Source organism: Geotrypetes seraphini, chromosome 2, assembly GCF_902459505.1.
Source record: "Geotrypetes seraphini chromosome 2, aGeoSer1.1, whole genome shotgun sequence".
Taxonomy (NCBI): domain Eukaryota; kingdom Metazoa; phylum Chordata; class Amphibia; order Gymnophiona; family Dermophiidae; genus Geotrypetes; species Geotrypetes seraphini.
This window is the reverse complement of record NC_047085.1, coordinates 428,295,298-428,322,758: the sequence shown is the minus strand read 5'-3', so window position 1 is coordinate 428,322,758 and position 27,461 is coordinate 428,295,298. Positions and strand designations below refer to the sequence as shown.

At 44.2% G+C, this 27,461-nt stretch overlaps 1 protein-coding gene across 12 annotated transcripts in view; it reads left to right on the top strand.

The window, feature by feature from the left end:
* Window positions 1–27,461, top strand: part of SLC25A40 (solute carrier family 25 member 40) — a 142,740-nt gene that overhangs the window by 112,325 nt on the left and 2,954 nt on the right. The window lies entirely within an intron of this gene.

Genomic DNA, 27,461 nt, shown 5'->3' with positions numbered 1-27,461 from the left:
CACAGTGAATAAGACGGTTACAGCTTATGAGCAAAATTGGAGATTTAACTTTTAGTTAAGCTGTTTTTTTGGTACTAAAATGATGCCACAGATTTCCCAAATGTTTTTTCAAAGTTCTCCAGATTATTATTGTAAATCGCCATGAATCTCTACAGGCATAATTTGATCCATAAATAGATTAGATAATTCAAATCACCTCATTTTGCCTTAAAACTGGCAGGGATGGAGTCCTCAGACTCTCTTACCCCTAATTCGTGCCAGATTTGTGCTGGATGGATACTGGAGGAGTGCCCTTGTACCACATGATGCGCAGCATGTGAAGGTGAGGTGTCGGCATCAGGCTTAGCGTCCTCTTTGGCCTAAGGAACCTTTAGGGGGCCTGTTTCCTGAGAGAAAATCCCTCCTGGAGCCCCAGACCAGCGATAAACCTAAGTGTAAGAGTGGGGGAAGCCTCAAAACATAAGAGACATAAAGTGGAGTTATCTAAAGGGGGTCTCAGAGCTGCCTAGTACAGACTTTTCTCCTGAATTTGTTAATTTTATGTGGAGAGCTTATTTGGATAGCTAATATCCTCATAGGAAGTCTGTCAGCAAGCAAAGTGTCGCGCAAGGGGCCTTGGACTCCCAGGGTGCATCAGGGTCATTAGCAGAGGTTGTCCAGGACCCTGGAGATCTTTCTGACAGGGACTTGGAAAGCAAGGGATCAGTCTTTATGCCCTTGATGTCGCACAGCAAATCTTCCCTGCTGGATTATTTAGGGTCCCAAGCTGGAACTAGTACACAGGAAGCAGGCCCTTGAACAAGGGGAGGATCCCACACTACACAGCTATTCAAGCCTTTGATGCTTTTAGAGCTCATTACCGACTCCCTATAGGAGTTACACTTAGACTCCCAGCAGGCCCTTTCCACTTTTGTTTTCTATCCTGAGTGGAGTGCAAATGTCTTTTTCCTGGCATCCTAATATAAGTGTTTTAGTCACAGAGAACTGAGATGCTCCTGAGAGTTCTCTAAAGGTAGGCAAAACAATGACTAGGCTGCATCTTGTGGCACAGTAATGTAAACTGATGTTCACCCAGCCAAAGGTGAATTTCTTAGTTGCTCAAGTAACCAAGCGCACATCCCTACCAAGTCAGGGAGGCATGCTACTAAAGGATATGCAGGATCACAGAGTGGATATGATCTTAAGAAGACAGTTCAAAGATTTGGCCATAGGAATCAAAGCAGCTGCAGCAGCCTCTTTTATGCAGTGCACTTGTTATATCAAGATGCATGGCTCACTCTGGCAGAGAATGAGCCTGACGGGAGTGGATTATGTGGCTAATGCATGTGCACTCCTGCCGGCAGTGGACCTACAGATCACGGATTAGGGATCACGGATCATGCAGGTAAGAGTGCGCATGCACACTTAGTGTTTTATTATAGTAGATGACTAAGTTGGAGCAGGAACAGAAGGAAAGCATTCAACAGATGGAAGAAATGATTAAACAGGCAACAAGTACAAACCTCAACCTGGAGAATATCTGGGTCCACAAACCAGATCCCAATGGAGGAACTTTCAACCATAGTGAATATTTCGGGGAAGGAATTGGCAGGTCATCTCTCTCTCCTTAATTTGGGATTAGGATTTCTGCCTATTAACTACTATGATGCTTTTGAGACACGGCTAGCTATTTTTAAACTCCTATGAAGACTGGATTTGAAGGTGTATTTCATGGAAAACCCTATAGGGGGTGATTGTTCCATAATTTCCAGAAAATCAGGATGAAATCCACCTGGCCCCCTACACCCAAACATGTGCACTTTTAGAAATTTATTAATTCATGATATTGAATTATTGGAACAGAATCTGCCAACCCAACATAACAATTTGACTCGAAGAGAGAGCTGCCTTGTATGAGTTTAGAGAACAAAAATAGCAACCCTAAAGTAAGGGAGGTAGAAAAATCACGAAACAAGCAAAAACCTCCCAAACCCCAAGAGTAAACAATGGATAGGGGGAAGAGACAAAGACAAACAAAGAACTAAGCTAGCTTTAATGTGATATAAATTATTAGAGCGGGAGAGCCCTCAGTCACACAGCCACCACTGGGAAATCCCAGGGAAAGGCTGTCACGGGTTTACACCCAGAAGAGTGTTATCTGTGAAACATCCCCAGGCTCTCTCCACGTGAATGAATAAATAAAGTGCAAGAATATTGTGCAAAGTGTGAAAAATCAAAAAAACACACTCAAGTAACTAAGTTTGAATTTGTCTCTGTCCCCTAACCAGGGGGCCAAAAGGAAAAACAAGTGTCCAAATCTAGCCGAGCCAAAACACAGTCTGGAAGTACTTAGCTTCTCCGTGTGAGAACAGCCAGCAAATGGTGACTTCGTCCTACGGGACTCCATTTCGGGGGTGCACACCCCCTTCTTCAGGAACAACTTGGCTGTGCTGAGTCTCTCAATTCCTCCGACACAGCTAAAGAGCAAGGTAGAAAATGGCACTCAACTGAAGAGGACGCCTCCGATTTAAACTGCAGACGTAAATGTAATTGGTTGAATGCATCAGCTGATCAAAACAGCTGATTAGTCAGATCCACATCTATTCGAAAAAATGAATGAATGAAGTAAAATACACTGAAAAAACTCTGTAAAACTACTGAAAACGAAAAACTGAAAATGAGAAAGGTAGGTATCTGCCATAACAGGAACAGCACAACCGAAACTGAACACATAAGTAACCCATACTAGTAGGTATATTGCCATTCAATGTAATCATTAAGTCCACTGGGGGTAAGAGCTTGGAGTTCAAAAATCCAATACTGTTCCCTCCGTTGCAACCAAGATAATTTGTCCCCATGATAATCATCAAACAATTGTTCCATAATGAACCAGCGGAGATCTTGAAAGGCATGATTAAGCTGGATACAATGTGGAACCATGGGGGCACTCATTAATTGGGTATTTAGCCGCGACCGATGCTCAATTAAGCGGGTCCTAACAGTTCTCTGAGTCCGACCCACGTATATCATGCTGCAGGGGCATATGATGACATATACAGCCCACTTGGATTTACAGGTGGTGACTGATTTGAAAGTGTAAGATTTGTTGGTTCTAGGATGTTGCCATCTCTTGCCTTCCTGTTATGGCAGATATCTACCTTTCTTATTTTCAGTTTTTCGTTTTCAGTAGTTTTACAGAGTTTTTTCAGTGTATTTTACTTCATTCATTCATTTTTTCGAATAGATGTGGATCTGACTAGTCAGCTGTTTTGATCAGCTGACGCATTCAACCAATTACATTTACGTCTGCAGTTTAAATCGGAGGCGTCCTCTTCAGTTGAGTGCCATTTTCTACCTTGCTCTTTAGCTGTGTCGGAGGAATTGAGAGACTCAGCGCAGCCAAGTTGTTCCTGAAGAAGGGGGTGTGCACCCCCGAAACGGAGTCCCGTAGGACGAAGTCACCATTTGCTGGCTGTTCTCACACGGAGAAGCTAAGTACTTCCGGACTGTGTTTTGGCTCGGCTAGATTTGGACACTTGTTTTTCCTTTTGGCCCCCTGGTTAGGGGACAGAGACAAATTCAAACTTAGTTACTTGAGTGTGTTTTTTTGATTTTTCACACTTTGCACGATATTCTTGCACTTTATTTATTCATTCACGCGGAGAGAGCCCGGGGATGTTTCACAGTTAACCCTCTTCTGGGTGTAAACCCGTGACAGCCTTTCCCTGGGATTTCCCAGTGGTGGCTGTGTGACTGAGGGCTCTCCCGCTCTAATAATTTATATCACATTAAAGCTAGCTTAGTTCTTTGTTTGTCTTTGTCTCTTCCCCCTATCCATTGTTTACTCTTGGGGTTTGGGAGGTTTTTGCTTGTTTTTGTATGAGTTTAGAGCAGATGAGTCATTGATGATTTCTAGGGCGGACAAGGGGGGGTACCACTGTTGTCCAAACGAAGGAGGCTTATTTGATGGAGGCCCATCGACAGATTGACCCTAAATTCGGAAGTTATTGGGTGATCCAGCTATGAAATTGAAGCAGATGATTGCACACAGTCTTTTCGACGTTTAAGGCAAAAATGTTAACATCTAAAGAGGCGGCATTTTTACGTCCTCCTTTCCATGTGACTCTGAAAATCTACTTTCTCCCAAAAATACACAAGTGGTTATCTTCTCCCCCAGGATGACCCATCATGTCCATGAAAAAATGAGTGTTGGAATCCTTGTCAAAATTTTTAGATGTGTTTCAGCAGAAAGAAGTGGCTAAAGTGAAATCGTATGTGAAAGATACAACTCGTGTGTTGCAACTATTAGCAGAGATCCACGATGTTCATGAGGACTGGTTGTTGATTACCTTAGACGTGACCGCCCTCTATACTATGATACTGACACAAGGGGCGTTGAGTCTTTTACAGCAAATATTTGAACAATAGGAGGTCTGTGATAGAATATCTGCCCAGTTCCTCATGGAATTAGCCAAGTTGATTCTTACACAAAGCTATTTCTGGCATCATAGTATCTTCTACCAACAGGTCCATGGCATAGCCATGGGTGCATCTCTGGCCACACTAAATATGGCCAATTTAAAAGATAAGTTTTTGTACACATCTCAACATTTTAGAAATGTCAAATTATGGATACGCTTCCTAGACGATGTATTGTGTATCTGGACTTCTGCCAGAGATAGCTTGGATGAGTTTCTAAGTTGGCTGAATTGCCACAGTTCATCTCCAATAAATTTCTTTTTTAGACATCAAAATTATGAAATCACAGGGTCAGCTCCTTACCACCATCTTTCGGAAATTCACTGACTGAAATAGCTTGCTCAGATACCACAGTTTTCATCCTCAGAAACTGAAAGCAAGTTTGCCCATCAGCCAGTTTCTATTTCTTCATAGGATCTGTCACTTGCTGAATGAATACAAATGTCAGGCTCGTATAATGAAACGAAGATTCTACCAGAGGGGATACCCCAGAAGTGTGGTACATCAAGCCTATTTGAGAGCAAAATTTGCTCATTTCCCTCTGTTATTGCAGTACCAGCGTGATGAAGGAATAGATCAAATTCTAGCTTTTGTCCAACAATACTCCCTGCTTGCCATTAATATCAACCAGGTCATTGGTAGACATTAGCATGTGGTTCAGTTAATTGAACAGGCAATAGGTGAAGTTCCTATTTTTTTCTTATATACAGGCTAGGAATTGGAGGGAACTTTTGAATCATAAAAAAGAACAGGGGAGTTGCCACCTTGGCAATCCACCCTGGGCCACAAACTATATTACCTACCGCAAAAAAATCACAAGCGAACTGTTCTGGACTCAATTTCTCAACAAACTTCCCTCTTTTCCTAAACCTATTGACCCAGAATCCAACTGGCACAACTGGGTAATCCTTTCTGAGACCACCTACTGTGCTCTTGCCCCTTTATCTACTAAACCTATCTGCTACTTCCGCAAGGCTCCCTGGTATCTTCCATACCACAGGGAATTGAAGCAGAAATGTAGAGCTCTGGAGCGTAAATGGAAAAAATCTAAATCCCCTTCAGACAGACAATCCTGGAGAGACAATATCAAGTTCTACAACACAGTATTGAAAAAGGCAAGGAAGAGTTTCTATGGTGATAAAATTTCCAGATCAAAAAAACAAAATAGTACACTGTTCAACATCTGGCGCAACTTAACTTCAAAAAACGACTCCATCTTTCCCCCCTCCTCCCCATCCGCAGACGACCTAGCTACATTTTTCAACGAAAAGATTACTACCATAAGGAGCTCTTTCCCCCCAACAGTCTCTTACAATTCCCTGGCACCAACGACTCCAACCCTATCCCTGCAGATAGATCCTGGACTGCCTTTGAACTTGTATCCGAACCCCAGATCTCTAAGCTTTGCCTCAAACTGAAATCCTGCAAATGCGTCCTGGATCCTTTCCCTTCCTACCTCTACGATAACATTCCTGCGCAGGCCATATCCTCCCTTACCAGACTTATAAACTCTGCTTTATTATCGGGCCTGTTCTCCACATAAATGGGACATATTGCCTTGTCCCCACTACTGAAAAAAGCTGATCTCCACTACTGAAAAAAGCTGATCTTGACCCTTCCTTACCATCTAACTACCGCCCTATAGCAAATATCCCTCTCCTGACCAAAATGCTAGAGGCCGTCATCTCTACCCAGCTCTCATCTTACCTAGAGAGATTCTCCATTCTCCTACCCTACCAATATGGCTTCTGACCTACCTTCAGCACCGAATCCCTCCTAGTCTCCTTAATTTCAAAGGTGCAACAATTACATTCTCAAAACAAGTTTGCTGTCCTATTGCAATTCGATCTCTCTGCAGCCTTAGATGTAGTCCACCACGATATTCTACTCTATCAACTTTCCGAGATAGGCATTGACTCCACTGTCCTACAATGGTTCTCGAACTTCCTACGCTCCCGTTCCTACACTGTCAACACAAATGGCACCATGTCCGTTCCTTGGAAACCATCTTGTGGAGTCCCACAGGGATCTCCCCTATCCCCTATTCTCTTTAACATCTATATGTCTTCTCTGAAATTCTTCCATCTATCTCCCCTCGAAACAATCTACATATACGTTGATGACATCCTTGTCCTTCTCGAGACTGACCAGAACCTCACCAACCTCCACGAGAACAAGACTTCACTTCTGGTCCCTCTCGGTACAGATGAAACTGAACGAGTCTAAAACAAAACTACTCTGGCTCGACCCAAAATTAGAACACCTGCCCACCCTCTTTTCACTGCCCTCTGGCGACACTCTGCAGCTTGAGTTCTCAAGCAAGGTCCTAGGCATCACCATCGATTCTTCCCTCTCCTTCAATGACCACCTCAACTCCTTGGCAAAATCATGCTTTTTTAGCCTCCACCGCCAACATCATTTTGCTATCCTTGTCCAATCTATCATCCTCTCCAAACTAGACTACTGTAATGCCATCTATTTAAGTTTAACAAAAAAAAATCTTCAAAGACTCCAGCTAATCCAGAACACTGCGGCCAAGTTGATCTTCGCAAAACGCAAATCTGTCCATGTCTCCCCACTTCTGTCCAAACTTCACTGGCTCTCAGTGATTTCCAGAGTTCATTTCAAGTGTGCCTGCCTGGCTTTTAAGATCATTCACGGCATCCTCTCCCCCTAATCCCTCTATCTTATAACTCCTCGAGTCCTGACTCCATCAGGCCCACCCAAAAACATAAACTATCCTTCCCCTCTCTACATGGTATTATCTATGTGGGTAAACTGGGAAAATCCCTCCTTTTCAAAATCACAGGGCTTTGGAACAATCTTACTGTCCCACTATGGAAGCTGATCTCCCTCCAACTATTCCGTAAGCACCTGAAAACTTGGCTTTTCACAAAAATGTAATTTTCTCTTCACCCTCTTCACACATCCCCTACCCTTTCTCTTCCCCCCTTTATGCAATCCCAACCCTTTATTCTGCTCTTCCTATATTTAAGTTCTTGTAAACTGTGCCGAGCTCTACATCTGTGGAGAAGATACGGTATATAAACTTAAGGTTTAGTTTAGTTTAACCTGCTGTTAGTGATCTGTAACCTGTTGCTAAAATCGTCTGTAGTACCTGAAGATTGGAGGGTGGCCAATGTTATGCCGATTTTTAAAAAGGACTCCAGAGGAGATCTGGGAAATTACAGACCAGTAAGCCTCACTTCAGTGCGGGCAAAATGGTAGAAACAATTATAAAAAATAGCATTGTGGAACACATAGACAAACATGAGATGGAGTCAGCATGGGTTTAGCTGAGAGAGATCTTGCCGTACAGATTTGCTTGACTTCTTTGAAGGTGTTGATAAACATGTGGATAAAGGTGAGCCGCTTGATATAGTGTATCTAGATTTCAGAAAGCTTTTGATAAAGTTCCTCAGGAGAGGCTCCTGAGAAATTTAAAGTGTCATGGGATAGTTGGCAAAGTTCAGTTATGGATTAGGAATTGGTTATCGGATAGAAAACAGAGGGTAGAGTTAAATGGTCCATTTTTCTCAATGGAGGAGAGTAAACAGTGGCGTGCCACAGGGGTCTGTACTAGGACCAGTGCTATTTAACTTATTTATAAAAGATCTGGAAATTGGAACAAGTGAGGTGATTAAATGTGCAGATAACACTAAACTGTTCAAAGTTGTTAAATCATTTGTGGATTGTGAAAAATTGCAGGCGGACCTTAGGATATTAGAAGACTGGGCGTCTAAATGGCAGATGAAATTTAATGTAGACAAATGTAAAGTGATGCACATTGCGAAGAATAACCTGAATCACAGTTACCGGATGCTAGGGTCCACCTTGGGGATTAGCACCCAAGAAAAGGACCTGTATATCATTGTAGACAATACGATGAAACCTTCCGCCCAATGTGCTGCGGCGGCCAACAAAGCAAACAGGATTCTAGGAATTATTAAAAAAGGGATAGTTAACAAGACTAAGAATGTTATAATGCTTCTGTATCACTCCATGGTGCAAGCTCATCTGGAGTATTGCGTTCAATTCTGATCTCTTTATCTCAAGAAAGATATAGTGGTGCTAGAAAAAGTTCAAAGAAGAGTGACAAAGATGATAAAGGGGATGGAACTCCTCTTGTATGAGGAAAGACTAAAACGGTTAGGGCTCTTCAGCTTGGAAAAGAGATGGCTGAGGGGAGATATGATTGAAGTCTACAAAATCTTGAGTGGAGTAGAATGGGTACAAGTGGATCGATTTTTCAAATCTTACAAAGACTTACAAAACTTACAAATCTTACAAATCTTACAAAACTTACAAAGACTAGGGGACACTCGAAGTTATAGGGAAATACAGTCAAACCTCAATTTGCGAGTAATGTGGTTTGCAAGTGTTTTGCAAGACGAGTAAAACACTCAGCAGGGGTTCTCCAACGTGGTGCGGAAAGCTGCCTGGCTGACGGAAGAGGCATCTCCTTGAAGTGACACTGCCTGCAGCTGTACAAGGACCCCAATGGTTGCTGTACAATGGACCCCAAGGACACGACTGGCCACCTACAAACTGCAGCACCTGACAGGTACACATCCCTGGGCCATCCCTTGCCACTTCCTCCCAGTTCCTTAGCATCTTTTGGGTTGTGGAATGAATCATTAGCGTTGCCATTTTTTCTATGGGGAACTTTGATTTGATATACGAGTACTTTGGATTACGAGCATGCTTCTGGAGCGAATTATGCTCGTAAATCAAGGTACCACTGTACTTTTAAAACCAATAGAATGAAATTTTTTTTTCACTCAGAGAATAGTTAAGCTCTGGAACGTGTTGCCAGAGGATGTGGTAAGAGCTGATAGCATAACTTGTTTTAAGAAAGGTTTGGACAAGTTTCTGGAGGAAAAGTCCATAGTCTGTTATTGAGAAAGACATGGGGGAAGCCACTGCTAGCCCTGTATCGGTAGTATGGAATATTGCTACTCCTTGGGTTTGGGCCAAGTACTAGTGACCTGGATTGGCCACCATGAGAATGGGCTACATTTTGTATCTTCATCAGGATATAATATATATAGATTTTGCACCTCAGTGACTGTGTCCTTAAAAAGGGACCATGCTTGCTCTAGCGTTCTTACAGTGCTTATTCTCTTCTTAATCTTCTTTCCCACCATGATTCTCATTCCTTCATAATTTCCTTTTCGGAAGTTCAGTGCCATGGCCGTCGTACTGGATCAATGTTTCGCCCCCATGTCCAGGTTGAAGTGGATCATATTGTGATCACTGCTTCCCAGTGTCCCTTCTACTTCTACACCTTGTGCCGGTCCTCGTAGTCCATTTAGAATTAAGTCCAGAATTGCATTTCTTCTCGTATTTTCCTTGACAAGTTGTTCCAGGAAGCAATCGCCTACAGTATCTGGGAACTTGGTCTCCCTAGCGCAGCTGGAGGTGCCTAGGTTCCAGTCTATCCCTGGATAATTGAAGTCGCACATGATAACTGTGTTGCCTCCCTTGCAGTTGCATTTAATCTCATCCGTCATTTCTCCATCCGTTTCTTCGGACTGCCCTGGGGGTCGTAGTAGATGCTGATCTCGAGGAGCGTCGAGAGAGGGGAGACATGATCGAGACATTCAAATATCTCACGGGCCGCATCAAGGTGGAAGAAGACATCTTCTTCTTCAAGGGTCCCGCGGCAACAAGGGGGCATTCGTGGAAAATCAGGGGCGGGAAACTGCACAGTGACACTAGGAAGTTCTTCTTCACTGAAAGGGTGGTTGATCGCTGGAATAGTCTTCCACTTCGGGTTATTGAGGCCACCAGTGTGGCGGATTTTAAGGCCAGATGGGATAGACATGTGGGATCTATCCGCAAAGATAGATAGTGAGGATCACTGGGGTGGGCAGACTTGATGGGCCTTGGCCCTTATCTGCCGTCTATTTCTATGTTTCTATGTTTCTATGATCTTCGTTTCCATTTCATTTGTTCCCGGTATTTTGGCCCATAGAGACTTTACCTTATTTTTTGTTTCCAGCGTGTTCTCTCTGGTAGACTCAATTCCCTCTTTGATGTATAGGGCAATACCCCCCACCTTTTTGACCCACTCTGTCTCTGCGGTATAGCTTGTATCCCGGCAGCACAGTGTCCCAGACGTTTTCCTCATTCCACCATGTTTCCCTGATGCCAATGATGTCAAGGTTATCTTTTTGTGTCATAGCTTCCAATTCCCCCATCTTATATGCCTTAGGCTCCTTGTGTTCGTGTACATACACTTTTTAAGATTGTTTTTGACTGTTAGATCCCTTAGTTAAGACCACACACTTTATTTTAGATACCGGTACTTGTTTTTTTAGCCCATATTAAGATCTCTGATTTCTTCTAACCCCTCCTTTTGTTGCTTCCCCTAATTGTCTTATTTACTATCAACCATTGTATTTCTATCCCTGCCTTTCCTAATGGTTCCATCAGTCCCATAAGTCTAGTCAGTAGCATTTGTATTTTCCCTTATTCGTTGCAAATAATTTTAGTATTGTACATCGCCTTGAAGTTATGATTAGGCGATTAATCAAATTTTTAAATAAACTTGAAACTTGTGAGCCAGTGAGGAGTGCTGCCACGCTGTACTATATAAGTCAGGGTGACCCTCTGAGATTCCCCATGTGTGGTATGTGTAAAATTCATGTGGCTATAGCATGATAATCTAATGCTCTTTATGACATTGTTGGAGTCATGAGCAAAGTCTTAGCTTATTCGATTTCAGCCTGCAGAATGCTCTGGATCAGGTCATGGACGGGGATTCCACCTCCAATGCTACTCTCAGCAGACTCCCTTTCAAAGGACAAATGTTTGGAAAGAGTCTGGACGATCTGATGACTAGCATTTAAGAACCTCTAAAGGTTCTGGGCAGTCTAATTTTCATAATTCCAGGTGCTTTCATCAGCACTCAGGTGGAGCCTCACCTCGGTGTTCCTATCAGGGATTTACAGGGCCTTGACAAAGTCAAGCCATTTGGTCTCACCTCACTTCAAACTCCAAGAAGACACAGTGAGACCAGGTCCAAAGTCTTCCCCTGAAGATAGGAGGAAGATTCAGCATATGTGGAGGTCTAGTAGCAGATCCCATCAAACCGCTGGGTGGTGGATATCATTCAGGGAGGGTACAAGCTCAAGTTTGCCCATCCCCTAATAGACTGGTTTGTGGACTTCCCATTGGGGCACCCAGAAAAGTCATGCAGGGACTTGTAGAATTTCAGGTCATAGAACCAGTGCCACCAGAAGAATCAGGCTTGGGCAGATACTCCATATAGTGCTCAAGAAAGGCACAGAAGATTGGAGACCCTTTCTGGATTGCACACATCTGAATGAGACCCTGAAGGTTCCACGCTTTCATATGGAAACCATGTGGTTAGTCATCACTGCGGTAGCTCCGGGGGAATTTCTAGCTTCCCTAAATTTAAGGGAATCTACTTCCATATTCCCAGATTTACAGAACACAGGAGGTTCCTGAGATTCCATGTGCTAGAGAGACGTAATCGGTTCTCTGCGCTCCCCTTTGGGTTGGCAATGGCACCTCACATGTTCACCAAGGTGATGGTGGTGGTAGCAGCTTATCTCCGCAGAGTTGCAAGTGCACCCATATCTGGATGACTGGCAGATCCAGGGCTCTATCGTTCTCAGAAGAACAAGCAGTGGCTCAAGTCGTCTAGCTCTTACAGAACCTGGGATGGATAGTGAATGTTTGAAAAAGCCATCTGGTTCTGTCCCGATCCCTCAAATATCTTGGTGTGCTATTCAATAGGGCAGAAGACTGGGTTTATCTTCCAGAAGAACACAGAAGCTTTTCATGCAGGTAACAGGACTGATGGCCAAGGCAGCCCCCTCTGCATGGTACCACGTTCAAGTGCTGGGCTCCATGACAACCACTATAGATGTGGCAATACAGCCTCTGCAGTTATTCTATTTCATATTCTGATAAACAATTAATTAACCTTTTTTATTATGGAGGTGTGACACTCACTTGCAGAAAACATCTTATTGATGAAGAACATGCATAAAAAATATATATGCACTGCCCTTCAATTAGCATAAAAATTATAATATATTTAAAACTTCTTCCTTATATAGAGATAGGCCCTTCCAGTGCATCCCAGGAAGCTCCACAATTTTGAAGATAGACCCCAGAGAAACAGGAGCAAATGGGCATCGCTCCTATCTCTGAGGTATGGGAGTAGGATGGTAGGAGGGGAATGAAAGAAACATCTTTATCTGATGAATTAAGTGTTACTTAAAAAAAATAAATAAATAAAATGCCTTTTTTGCCACAGCATTGATCTCTAGTTCCATGTTTAACCTGGATAAGGGCTCACATATGCTCTAGAATGCGCTGCTGTTTCGATGTCTCCACAAATAGACTCCCTTCAAATGACCATCCCGTGGACTCCAGAATCCCACCACAACATGTGTTGGTGGCTCCATCCACAGTCATTATTGTGGAGCATGCCTCTCAGGATAACTTTGTAGGTGATTCTCACAACAGATGCCAACTTGTTCAGCTGGGGGGGCCATTGCAATGGGCTCCCAGTAAAGAGGCTCATGAGAAAGTGGCCCATCAACAGACTGGAGCTTCGAGCCATTCGTCAGGTGTTACAGAAGCTGGAGAGGAATCTGGAAAGACAGGCAGTTTGCGTTATCTCAGACAGTGCTACAGCAGTGGTCACTCGCCAAGGAGGCACCAAGAGTGTGCAGCTGAGCCTGGAAACCCACATTATTCTGATGGGCAGAATTATACCTCCAGCATATATAGTGGGAGTGGACGATGTCCAGGCCAATTACCTCAGCAGACAAACCTTAGACCCAGGAGATTGGACGTTATCTGTAGCAGCATTCCAGTCCATCGTTCTTTGAAGGAGTTGGCCAGCTTTCAATCTGATGGCTACAGTAATGAACAAGAAGGCGAAGAAGAACCATTCAGTTGAAGATCCAAGCCCGGAAGCGAAGGCCTAGATTCCCTATCCAGCCATGGCCAAAGAACGAGCTGTTGTACGTGTTTCCTCCATGGCCCGTAATAGGGTGAATACTTCACAGGATAGCCAACCACCCAAGAAGAGTGGTCCTTATAGCACCAGATTGGCCAAGTAGAACCTAGTGTGTTTTCAGAGGGACAAGTGTCAGACTGCAAGTGCAACCCAATCTTCTATCTCAGGGCCCATTGGTCTGTCATAGAATATCCAGATTACTTTGGTCTTATGGCATAGTGTTAGAGTGCAAAGGATACACAGAGGTAGTCAATGCTATTCTCCTCAGAGCCAAGAAGTGTACGACGGTCTCCGCTTATGCCAAGGCATGGGAGATGTTTCAACACTGGTGCACGAAGGAGAAGGTGGAGCCATTTAGTGCTCCGATCTCTGGTACTAACATTCTTCCAAACAGATCTCAACAAAAGCCTAGTGTCTCTTAGGGTCCAAGTGGTGGGCCTCTTGTGCTTCAGAGCCCGTGAACATAAAGCTCCTCTAGCTTTGCATCCAGACATAGCCAGATTCATAAAAGGGGCACTGAGGCTCAGATCACTGGTAAAGCAACCACTTCCATCAGGAACCTTAACATAGTTTTTTGCAAGGCCTTAATCAGGCTCTATAAGAGCCTATTGAGGAGGCATCCTTGTTGGATCTTACTGTCAAGATCGTTTTCCTCATGGCCATTGGATCAATGAGATAGTCTCGGAGCTGCAGACTAGAGAATGACATGGGGACAAATTTTTCCCTGTCCCCGCAGGAACTCATTTTCCTGTCCCATATCCGCAAGTTCTTTTTCTATCACTGCCCCATTCCTGCAAGCTCTGTCCTCATCTGCATAAGCCTCAAACACTTTAAAATCATAAGTGTTCGAGGCATGTACGGTTAAGGCAGAGCTTACAGGAATGGGGCAGAGTCAGGGACAGTGACAAAACTTGCGGGGACGGGATGGAGAAATTGAGTTCCTGTGGGGACAGTGAGAGAATTTGTCCCCGTGTCATTCTCTACTGCAGACCCTGACGTACAGGGATCCCTTCCTCAGGATCATGGAGGCAGAAGTGTCCTTATGCATGGTTCTGTCCTTTTTTTCTGAAAGTCATTTCAGCAATTCATGACAAGAGGTAAGATTACCAGCATTCCAGATCACAGGGTCAAAGAAAAAGGACCAAATTCAGAGAAAGCTGAATGTGAGGAGAGTCCACCAATGAGCTCCAACTGTCAGATCATCTGTTAGTGCTCACCAGTCAGGTTAGACATGGTAGACCAGTGTCTAAAGCTACCATTTCAAGATAAATACGAATGGCCATCTCTTCAGCATATATTGCGTGTGGCAAGCAATGATCAGTCTCCTTTAAAGTGCATTCCACAAGAAGCAAAGCCTCTTCATTGGCAGAAGCTTGTATGATTGCGCCCGGAGAGATTTTTGTAGGGTAAGGAACCTGGTCCACTCTGCACACATTCTTCAAGTTCTACAGAGTGGATGTGGCAGCATGAGAGGACACCGTTTTGGGTCCTCAGTGTTAAGGGTAGGTGTAGAGGTCCTGCCCTAGATTTCTGGTACTGCTTTTATACATCCCTGCTGTCCAGAATGACACACCTATTGCATTAGAAAAAGAGATTAGGTTCTTACCTTGCTAATATCTGTGTCATTCTGGAACCCAGTCCTGCCAGTTATTTCTCTGCCTACCTACTGTCTCAATCAGAAATTTGAGTCAAAACTGCAAGATTGATGTCAGTCAGACTGCAAGAGTATGAAGAATAATTTATTGCTATAATTCATTGGGGGAATGTTTGAGCTTCATAAATGTTTCTTTTTTTTAATTCTTTATTGATTTTTCAAACTACAAATGCACAATAAATGATTCACATATTTGCACATTACATAATAAGCGCAACAAAACTTACAAATACTACTACTGCATAATGAAATTTCCCCCAACCTTCCAGCTAATAAACAAATATAATAAAACTGTCATGAAATTATTCATAAAATCCTTGAATCAATTTCAATTCTATTCCCTTTACCCCCCCATACAGGATGTGTATGTTTACTTGACTATAAAATTAAATTAATTATTCCTCTTTACAGTATTTAGCCAATGGCTCCCAAACATCCATAAAATTCTTAAAACGTCCCTGTTGTATGGCCATGCATCGTTCCATTTTATAAGTATAACACAGGGATTCCCACCAGAATGTATAGTTCAACCTATCCCAGTTTTTCCAATTTCTTAAAATAAGCTGCATGGCAACCCCTGTCATTACAAAAAATAGCTTGTTATTTCTCATAAATAATTGACTTTTAGCTCTCATAAGTGTACCAAATAAAATAGTATCATAAGATAAAGCCACTGGATTCTCTAATAAATTATTTACTTGGTCCCAAATAAACCTCCAAAACTGCACTATCAAGGGACAATAGTAAAGTAAATGATCTAAAGTCTCAGCTTCAAGAAGACAATGGCAGCATCTATTAGACTTGAAACTATCTAATTTATGTAAACGAACAGGGGTCCAGAAAGCTCTATGTAATAAGAAAAAACAAGTTTGCCTCATAGATGCTGACACCATACAACTCATCCTCCAAGTCCAAATTTGTGGCCATTGAGACGCAGTAATCTGATGCTTAATCTCAATGCTCCAAATGTCACGAAGACCAGTTTTTGGTTTCTTATTCAAAAATCCAGATATTAATTTATACCACTGAGCGGCCTGGTGCTGCAGAAAGTCCACCTGAAAACATAATATCGGAAAGCTATATTGATTTGTAAGATTTTTCCATCCAGGGAACCCCTCCTGAATGGCCTGCTTCAACTGCAACCATCTGTAACTTTGTGATTTATTAAGACCAAATTTGTGTTGCAATTATGAAAATTCAAGCATCTTACCATCTGATATCATATCATCCAAAGTGCATATACCTGCCTTCATCCAATACTTCCAGATAACCTTAAATCCGCCAGTTTGAATCTTGGAGTTTAGCCAGAGGGACTGACAAGTGGATTTAAGTATTGGAATAAATGTTTCTGATTGGTATGGTTATTTCGATGTTTTGATTCTTCAATTAAAATGTTTAACATGTTTGTTATACTTTCAGAACAGAATAGATTTGTAGTTCGGGGAGTCTCCCCATACCCCTTCTTATTTGTTCCTATATAGAGCTATTGCCTGCTTTGATATAAGCTAAAGGAGGCAGCAGAGCCCTCTGGAGAAGTAGGTAGAGTTGAAAACCTGGAGTGGATTCCTGTATGATTCACGAGCATGGGGAGAATACCCTACTGTCCAGAATGACACACCTATATACTAGAAAAGATATTAGCAAGATAAGAACCTAATCTTTTTCCAAAAATTGCCTTTACAATGACTATTAAATTAAAGCCTACCTGTTTCCAGGAGGCTCTTAAATAAACTTGATGGACTGAAGTTAGGACCCAAAATGGTCAACTGGATTAGAAACTGGTTGATGGAAATATGCCAGAGAGTGCTGGTAAATGGAATTCACTCGGAGGAAAGACAGGTGAGTAGTAGAGTGCCTCAAGGATCAGTACTGGGGCTGATTCTGTTCAGTATGTTTGTGAGCGACATTGCCAAAGGATTAGAATGTAAGACTTGTCTTTTTGCTGACAGTGGACACCCTGGAGGGAGTGAAAAACATGAAAAAGGATCTGCAAAAGTTAGAAGAATGGTCTAATGCTTGGCAAGTAAAATTCAATGCAAAGAAGTGCAGAGTGATGCATTTGGAGAGTAGAAACGTGAGGGAACCATATGTGCTAGGAGCTGAGAGGCTGATGTGCACGGACAGGGAGAAGGACCTTTGGGTGACAGTGTCTGTGGATCTGAAAATGATGAAACAGTGTGAAAAGGCAGTGGTTATAACCAGAAGGATGCTAGGCTGTACAGAGAGAGGCATAACCAGCTGAAGGGAGGTGTTGATGTCGTTGTACATGTCATTGGTGAGACTCTTCTTGGAGTATTGTGTTCAGTTTTGGATATAAGAAGACTTGAAACAGTCCTGAGGAAGGCGAAGAAAATGGTATGGAGTTTGCGCCAAAAGACATGTGAAAAGAGACTCTTTAGAGGAAAGGAGGGACAGGGGAGATATGATACAGAGGCTTGAAAAGTATTAATATAGAAACAAATCCTTTACAGAGAAGGGAAAATAGTAATACTAGAGAGCATGAATTGAAGTTGCAGGGTAGTAGACTTAGGAAGAATGTTAGGAAATTACTTTTTTACAATGTGGTTGGTTGATGCCTGGAATGCCCTCCTGAGAGATGTGGTGAAGATGAAAATGGTGATGGAATTCAAGAAGCAGGAGAGGAACATAAAGGATCTCTAATAAGAAAATGAATGGTATAAATTGAACTAAAACCGGTTCTGGGCAGATTGCGTGGTCTGTGTCCCGTATATAACAATTCATTTAGGATGGACTAGGGAGGGTTTTGATGGTAAGTCCAGTAATTTGGACCATGAGGACAAGTGTTGGGCAGACTGTTATGGTATGTATCCCGCAAATGACAAGATGGTTTGGACAGGCTGGAGTGAGCTTCAATGGCAACACCAGTAGTTGGAATCTAAGGACAGAACTGCGTGGACTTCTATAGTCTATGGCCAAGAAATATATATAAAAAAAAAAAAGACAATCACAAATTTATAACGTGTGTAACCATATTGGGTAGACTGGATGGACCGTTCATGTCTTTCTCTGCTGTCATTAATGTTACTATGTAAATTGGTATTATGTTGTGAGGATGATTTGCAGCAGTGGGGACAGAGTGGCTTATGTCACCAACCCTCTTGCAGTCCAGGGCTGGCGTGTGACAAACACACGGATTCGGGCGCGTCCCCTCCAACTAGGGGTACCTTCAGGATTTTTAGGTGGCCCCAGACAACGGTCTAGGCCCCTCGAGATATAGGGTAAGTACAAGGTTTCACCATATCACCAGACAAACGAGTTCTTTAGGAAAGAATAAGTGGTTTATTCTGGCCCCCAGGTCAAAAGATATGCAACAGCAAAACAATATCACTTTGCAGGTCATGGAACAAAAATAGTAAATTGGCAGAAATCAAACTTACAATACATTCTCAAGCAGACAAAAACTCTTTAGGCAAAATTGTCACAGCACACTGCTAGCAGTTCAGCTTTTCTCTCAGCTCCTACGTGCAGGCAAAAATCACCCAGCTGAGATGGTTAACCTAATTAGCTCCCTGAAACGGGAGTCACAGCAACATTCCTACAGTTCAAACTGCACTTTAAACATTTCAGCTTGCCTCTGGTTCACAAACTTGTCTTTGAATGTATACCTTGATTCAGGCTTCAGGCAAGTATTATTCTCAAACTTCACTTGCTTATACAGCTCAACATATATCCCCTTCTTCAGGTTTAACTTGTGCAGCAGAGAAAAAAAAAAACGATATGCAAAAGGAAAACACAAACCACAAACAGTTTCCACGTTGCTTCATTCTTTCATTCAAAATTCCATACCTTCTGTCTGGCCTTCTACCCTAGAACCAGCTATTTCTATCTCCATGCCTTCTACCTGGTCTGGACCCTGATAGTTTGAAGGGGTTAAGACTTCCTCCAAATCCTGCATGGGATAATCCACCACGTTTTCCTCTGCTGCCCTGTTCCACAGCCCCTCTCCTGGCTTGGGCTGTGGGAGTGACTCGCCCTCGTCACTCGCTCCTCCTCCACCTGTTTGTCTCTGCCTGCTTTTAAACAGATCAGAGCCAATCCCCTTTAGCTTGTAGCGGGGGATGGGTTTTGGCTCTACAGCAGTTTTCCTCTGCCTGAGTTTTTCAACTGCAGCAACTTTCCTTGTGGCTTCTTTAGCTGTTCTAAAGCCCGGAAGCTGCTTTTGCCAACCTGCCTGCCTCTGTTCCAGCTCACTATCACTTTGATTATAGGGGCAAGGGAGGTCAGCCTCAAGTTGAGCGCCAGAATCAATCTGGTCCATTCTTCTGCACTTAATCCTATCAGGGACTGGACTAGTGCTGGTGCTGGGTTTGTCACATTCCCCCACCCTTAAAGGATGACCCTCACTTGTACCCTGAGGAGTCCCTAAATTCTCAGGCATACGTGACAGAATATCAACATTGGTGTTAAGTTTACCTGGCCGATGCACCACCTTAAATTTGAACACCTGAAGGGCTAAATACCATCGTGTAAGTCTAGCGTTATTGTTCCGCATGGTATTTAACCATTTCAAGGCTGCATGGTCAGTCACTAGCGTAAACTCCCTGTCCTGTAAATAATGCTCAAGAGTCTGAACAGCCCATTTTACCGCTAGGCATTCCTGTTCCACTGTTGCATAATTTTGTTCATTAGGATGGAGCTTCCGACTCAAGTACAGAATGGGATGTTCTAACCCTTGGCTTTCTTGACTTAGGACTGCTCCTAAGCCTGTGCCTGAGGCATCAGTTTGTAAAATCAATGGTAGGTCAAAATCAATAGCTTTGAGCACGGGCCTTTCACACAAACTAGCCCTTAATCTTTGAAAAGCCTGCCTACTCATACTGTCCCAACCCAGTGTCTCTGGTTTCCCTTTCTTCAACATGTCAGTCAAGGGTCCTGCCTGAGACGAAAAGTGAGGGATAAACCTCCTGTAGTATCCTACCAGTCCTAAGAAAGCCCTGAGTTGTTTTTTGTTGTTAGGAGCCGGGTATCCTCGAATGCATTGCACCTTATCCACTATAGGCTTTATCTGCCCCTTTCCCACAATATATCCCAAGTACTTTACCTCTTGTTGACCAATGAAACATTTTTTTGGATTTATTGTGAGACCGGCCCCCCTCAGAGCTTCCAGGACAGCTTTAAGATGTTGCACATGCTGTTCCCATGTACCTGAATGGATCACTATGTCGTCGATGTAAGCGTCCGCGTACCCATGGTGATCCCGTAGCACCTCGCGGACTAGGCGCTGGCATGTAGCCGCCGCCCCATGTAAGCCAAATGGCATGCGCCTAAATTGAAATAGGCCCCGTGGCGTGCTGAACGCTGTTTTAGGTTTAGCCGATTCGGTCAGTGGTATTTGCCAGTAGCCTTTTGTAAGGTCAATGGTAGTTAAAAACTGGGCTGATCCTAATCTATCCAGTAATTCATCCACCCTTGGCATTGGGAACGCATCAAACTGCGACACCTCGTTTACCTGGCGAAAGTCAATACAAAAACGTGGTGTCCCATCAGCTTTAGGCACAATTACAATGGGGCTACACCATGGGCTTTGCGAGGTCTCTATAACCCCTAAAGTTAGCATCTCTTGTACCAACTCCTCTACCAGAGCTTTCTTCTCCTCTGACAGCCTATAGGGGCGTACCCGTACCACCTTCCCTGGTACTGTTATAATATCATGGGATACAACCCCCGTTTTCCCTGGCACAGAAGAGAACACATCCCCAAACTGTCGGACTACTTCCTTCACCTGATGGACCTGTACTTGTGTGAGGGCAGTTCCTACATTCACTTCCCCCTCAGCCTTGAAGTCCGTAACCTGAGGTCCTAGGTCATCTTCCTGCCCTTGTTGTGCTACCAAAGCCAACACCTCCCGATCTTTCCATGGTTTCAATAGGTTGACATGATAGGTCTGCAGTCTCCCCTTATCATCCTTGACCCGATAGTCCACCTCCCCTATCCTTTCCACAATGGTGGCTGGGCCCTTCCATTGTGCCAAAAATTTGTGAGTGTCTGTGGGTATTAATATAAGGACTCGATCACCTATCTGTAATTCCCGTTCCTTTGCCCTTCTGTCATAATAAATCTTTTGCTGTCTTTGACTCCACTCCAAATTCCCTCTTCCGAGTTCCAGGGACCTCCGTAACCTATCCTTAAGCTGAGCTAAATATGTTATTACGTTACTCCCCGAGTCCTCGGGAAACACCCACTTCTCTTTCAACATATCCAGCACCCCCCTAGGTGGTCTCCCAAACAATAATTCGTACGGACTAAGTCCCAGAGAATCCTGCACCTTCTCTCGCGCTGCAAAGAGCGCAAAAGGAATAAACATATCCCAGTTCTTAGAATCTCCTTCTATGCCCTTTTTCAGCATTTGCTTAATTGTCTGATTAAAACGTTCCACCATACCATTAGCTTGAGGGTGGTAGGCAGACGTTTTAATATGACGGATGCCAAATCCCTCATAAAACAACCTCATTTCACTAGATAAAAAATTGCTACCCTGGTCTGTAAGAATCTCCCGGGGAAACCCTACCATACAAAACAACCCTAACAATTCTTTCATAATACTGGTCGATGTGGCCTTCTTTAATGGAAAAGCCCAAGGGAACCGTGTGGCTACGTCCATTACTACCAACATGAAATTATATCCCCTAGGTGTTTTCTCCAATGGTCCCACAATATCCATGGCCAACCGCCGTAATGGTTCCTCTACCACAGGTACAGGAATGAGGGGTGCTCTGGCCGGTTTCGCCAAAGACAGTTTTTGGCACGTGGAACAGGACTGACAAAAATTTATTACAGCCTGCCTTAATCCCGGCCAAAAAAACCGTCTTTCTATCTGTTTAATAGTGGCTTCTGTTCCTTTGTGACCCGACAACGGGTGATCATGGGCTAACCTAAGTATCAGTCTTCTAAACCCTTGGGGAATCAATAATTGTTGTACCATTTCCCCTTCTAGGTCACCCGGGCCTTCTTTATACAGCAAGCCCTGTTTCTCGATCCAGCGTTTACCCTCTATACACCCCTTTCCTACTCTCTGCCATTCTTCTCCCAGGGTTGGATCGGTTTTCTGCTCCTCCCGAAATGTAGGAAAAGCATCCATAACATCCTTGGGGAGCCACGGGACTTCCCTGGTTTCTCCTGCCCGCTTCATGGCTCTACTTCTCCCTTGCTGTTGTCTTTTGTTCTGGGCCCGTGTCCTACGCCCCTGCCTTTGTTCATATTCCTGAAAGGCTTCTCCTGCAAAAGGAAATATCCTGCCTAATGTCCCTTCAGGTTCATGGTTAGAGGATCCCTGTGCTCTTGTGTTAACTAGACACTGTTTTTCCTGTAATGCTACCGGGAACCCTTTCCAATCCTTCCCCAGTATAACATCATACGGTGCCTCTGGCACTAACGCAAAGGAAGTTTGATACACTCTATCTTTATACCTAACTGTGGTAGGTCTCAATGGGTATTGTTTACTATCCCCATGGATACACTTGATTCTTACTCTACCTACAAAATCATGCCCCTTTTCCTTAGGAAATACTGTGTTCCAGCACCGGTGGGCTAACATTGACTGGTCCGCCCCTGTATCAAGTAAGGCCTCCATGTCTTTGCCCCCTATTGATACCACCACCAGATATCTCCCCCCTGGTGTAATCTTACCCTTTTCCAGGTCACAGGTTACTGTAAAACCTTTTCTTTCAACGCACTCCCCCTGTCGGTGACCTTTTCCCCCACACCTGAAGCAAACGATGGGAGCTGGGTTAAAGGGTTTCTGTACTCGCTTCTGAGGGTTCCTAGGTGGTATGTTATTAATAGTAGGAGCCTGAAGTGTAGTGTCCCTCTGGAACTGTGTCTGGGGTCTATAACTTGGGCCTGGTTTCTCGGGAAGTCCCTGGGCATCCAGATAAGCTTCTGCCACAGATAGTGACTGTGTCAGATCCTGGCATCCCTGTTTCTGGATCCACCCCTTTATATTCTGGGGCAGAGCCTCTAGGAATTGTTCCCTGATTAACTCAGCGAACATCGCTCGTGGGTCTGCCAAGAAAGGCTGTAACCATCTCTCCGCAGCTTTCGTTAGGCGTTGTAACAGTGCCTTAGGTCTCTCTTTTACCCTTAACTGGAGAGCACGAAAGGTTTGCCTGTAATACTCTCTTGTATATCCCAGAAAATCTAGGATATGTGCTTTCACAGCTGGGTAACTACTGGCCTGATCCGCAGCAATGGTCTGAAAAGCCGCAAGGGTCTCGCCAGCCAAACATGGCAGAAGGCGAACCGCCCACTGCTCTGGAGGCCAACCTGCTGCAGCCGCAACCCTCTCAAAAGAGTTTAAAAAATCATCTGGGGCATCCTGTGGTGTTATTTTGTTCAAATTCAATAAACCTAGAGAGTTTTGCCCTACCACAGGTAGATTACCCCCAGTCCCCAATACCGGTATATGCATCTGTCCACCAGTCGTAGGCTTCAATAGCTGCGCCATTAATTGAGACTGCTGCTCCATGGCTCGCATAAAGTCACTGTGATGACGTTCACTAGCCTCCTGGCTTGCTTGCCATAGTCCGTGGCTAGTCTCCAGGACCTTCTTTAAGTCCTCATTCTGCCTCTGACGTTCTCCCGCAACCACTGCTAACGCCGCCGGCTCCATGCTGACTCTGTAAAACAAATGAAAAAACACCCACTCCAAGTGCGATACCACACAGTTCTTTCTCCCCGAAACTATCTTCACCAGCCCCTCTGTTGTATATGCTTACCAGAGGTACTGATGCATCATCGCCTGCGTGCTCATTACAGGGTGCACCACCCTTCTTCAGAGACCTCTTGGTCCCCCTTTTGTTCCTCGCCAGCTCAGGACGATGGCCTTGACCCCCGGTCTGCTATCCGCACCTCCTGCAGCCGCCAAACTCAGGACACTGGAACCGATATCCTTGCACTGTTTAAGCCGCTTCCCTTCAACAGCAGTTGTAATCCTGGTTCCGTTGAACCACACAATTGTAGAAAGTAAGTAAAAAAAAAAAAATTTTCCACCTTTGCACTCCCTAATCTTCACCTGAAGAGGTACCAGATCCGCACTCCTGATACCAAATTGTCACCAACCCTCTTGCAGTCCAGGGCTGGCGTGTGACAAACACACGGATTCGGGCGCGTCCCCTCCAACTAGGGGTACCTTCAGGATTTTTAGGTGGCCCCAGACAACGGTCTAGGCCCCTCGAGATATAGGGTAAGTACAAGGTTTCACCATATCACCAGACAAACGAGTTCTTTAGGAAAGAATAAGTGGTTTATTCTGGCCCCCAGGTCAAAAGATATGCAACAGCAAAACAATATCACTTTGCAGGTCATGGAACAAAAATAGTAAATTGGCAGAAATCAAACTTACAATACATTCTCAAGCAGACAAAAACTCTTTAGGCAAAATTGTCACAGCACACTGCTAGCAGTTCAGCTTTTCTCTCAGCTCCTACGTGCAGGCAAAAATCACCCAGCTGAGATGGTTAACCTAATTAGCTCCCTGAAACGGGAGTCACAGCAACATTCCTACAGTTCAAACTGCACTTTAAACATTTCAGCTTGCCTCTGGTTCACAAACTTGTCTTTGAATGTATACCTTGATTCAGGCTTCAGGCAAGTATTATTCTCAAACTTCACTTGCTTATACAGCTCAACATATATCCCCTTCTTCAGGTTTAACTTGTGCAGCAGAGAAAAAAAAAACGATATGCAAAAGGAAAACACAAACCACAAACAGTTTCCACGTTGCTTCATTCTTTCATTCAAAATTCCATACCTTCTGTCTGGCCTTCTACCCTAGAACCAGCTATTTCTATCTCCATGCCTTCTACCTGGTCTGGACCCTGATAGTTTGAAGGGGTTAAGACTTCCTCCAAATCCTGCATGGGATAATCCACCACGTTTTCCTCTGCTGCCCTGTTCCACAGCCCCTCTCCTGGCTTGGGCTGTGGGAGTGACTCGCCCTCGTCACTCGCTCCTCCTCCACCTGTTTGTCTCTGCCTGCTTTTAAACAGATCAGAGCCAATCCCCTTTAGCTTGTAGCGGGGGATGGGTTTTGGCTCTACAGCAGTTTTCCTCTGCCTGAGTTTTTCAACTGCAGCAACTTTCCTTGTGGCTTCTTTAGCTGTTCTAAAGCCCGGAAGCTGCTTTTGCCAACCTGCCTGCCTCTGTTCCAGCTCACTATCACTTTGATTATAGGGGCAAGGGAGGTCAGCCTCAAGTTGAGCGCCAGAATCAATCTGGTCCATTCTTCTGCACTTAATCCTATCAGGGACTGGACTAGTGCTGGTGCTGGGTTTGTCACACTTATGAAGATCAAGAGAAAAAAAGGATAGTGTAAAATATTGGCAGATCCTGAAAAAAACCTGTTCCAATTTGCTATAGACCCTAAAGGAAAAGCAACAATGGAGAGGCTCAACAGGATGAAAGTGAATGTCTTTGAATGGCCATGTTAAAACTTAGACCTGAATTCAATAAAAAAAATAAATCTGTTGTCATACTTTAGTCTAAAGTGATGGATGCAGTGAAGGGAGACAGGAGTTAGAGGCTTTTCTTGTGGACTCTTGACTGTTCATCACAAAACTAAATCATTTTTATCATGTCGGCTTTCAACATTTTTGAGAGAAGGTGGTGAACTACAGTCAGCATTTTATATTGTAGTGTCTTTTAAATCAGCATATAAGAACATAAAACTATAAGAATAGTCATACTGGATCATACCAATGGTCTACAGTGGCCAATCCAGGTCACAATAGTAGCAGTGGCTTCCCCCTGTCTATCTCAGTAGCATACACTGTGAAGAGCATGGTGCAGCAGTCGGTCAAAAATAGCAGGCACACGGCATGCAGAGAAACTAGTGTTGGGACAGTCCTTTGCAGCAACAATGAAGAGAGCTTTACAGAAAACATTCAAGATCCTGGTTAATAAGCTAATGGTGCTTCAAAGCAATCTAGATTCCTATGGCAAGTATTTGGAAGAGGGTGACGCAAAGGACTGCCAAGGCCAAGGATAATATCTAGATAACTTACCAAGAAAGAGTGTGACAGACAGGTTCTTGCACTCTGTGAAGAGTGGCTGGAAGACATCAAACAAGTTGAGAAGCATCTGCCACTCATGCTAAACTCAGACTATGTACATGCCCACCTGTACAAATACACACTATGTCAGATAACTTGCATATTTACAGAATAGCACTTAAGTGGAATTTTGACAAGTTATGCATCTACTATAATAAAATGCTAAGTGTGCATGCGCACTCCTACCTGTGTGATCCGTAGGTCCCTGGCCGGCAGGAGTGTGCATGTGTGCTTAGCTGTGCCAGTGGCCGACAGAGAAATTGAAAAGCGCTGGCCTCCCTGCTCTCCACCAATGCAAGCCATCGAAGCGGCAGTCCTCCATCCAGGAAATACGGCCCTACCGGATGAAGTTTATTTTTAAGTTAAAAGCCGTGGTGGCGGATCCTCTCATGAGCCGCACCTGTGTCGGAGAAGACTTCCGACGCAGATGGGGATTGTGAGAGGAGCCGCCATGGCACCTTTAAACTTATAAATAAACTCCGGCAAAGGACTAAGGGAGCCAGCCAGACCGCGGGAAGGGAAGGGGGGGCAGCAAGGGACTAAGGGAGCAGGCCAGACCATGGAAAGGGAAGGGGTGGTAGGGGAAAATGCTGCTGCACAGGGACATGGAGGGGGAGGGAAAATAAGACTGCTGCTGCACAGGGAAGTAGGGTGGGGGGAGGGAAATGCTGCTGTGGAGGGAAATGCTGCTGCACAGGGAAATGGAGGGGGAGGGAATGTTGCTTCGGCTTCTGCACAGAGTAGTGGAGGGGGAGGGAAATGCTGCTGCTGCAGAGAAGTGGAGGGGAAGGGAAATGCTGCTGCTGCTGCACAGGGAAGTGTGGTGGGGTAGGGAAATGCTGCTGCACAGGGAAATGGAGGGGGAGAGGCTGCTGCTGCGGCTGCTGCACAGGGAAGTGGGGTGGGGGAAATGCTGCTGCACTGGGAAATGGAGGGGAGGGAATGCTGCTGTGGCTGCTGCACAGGGAAGTTGGGGGTGAGAGAAATGCTGCTGCTGCATAGGGTGCAGGGAGAGAGACAGATAGAATGAAAGACTGATAGACAGCGGGAGGGAAGGAGAAAGAAAGAAAGACAGCGAGAGGGAGACAGAAAGAAAGGAAGAAAGACACAGGGGCAGGGAGAGAGACAGTTAGAAAGAAAGACAGTGGGAGGGAGAGAGACAGAAAGAAAGAAAAACAGACAGACATATATTCTAGCATCCGTTAATGTAACAGGCTTAAAGACTAGTGTGTGTATATATACATATCCATACTATTAATGAATACACATGCAATAT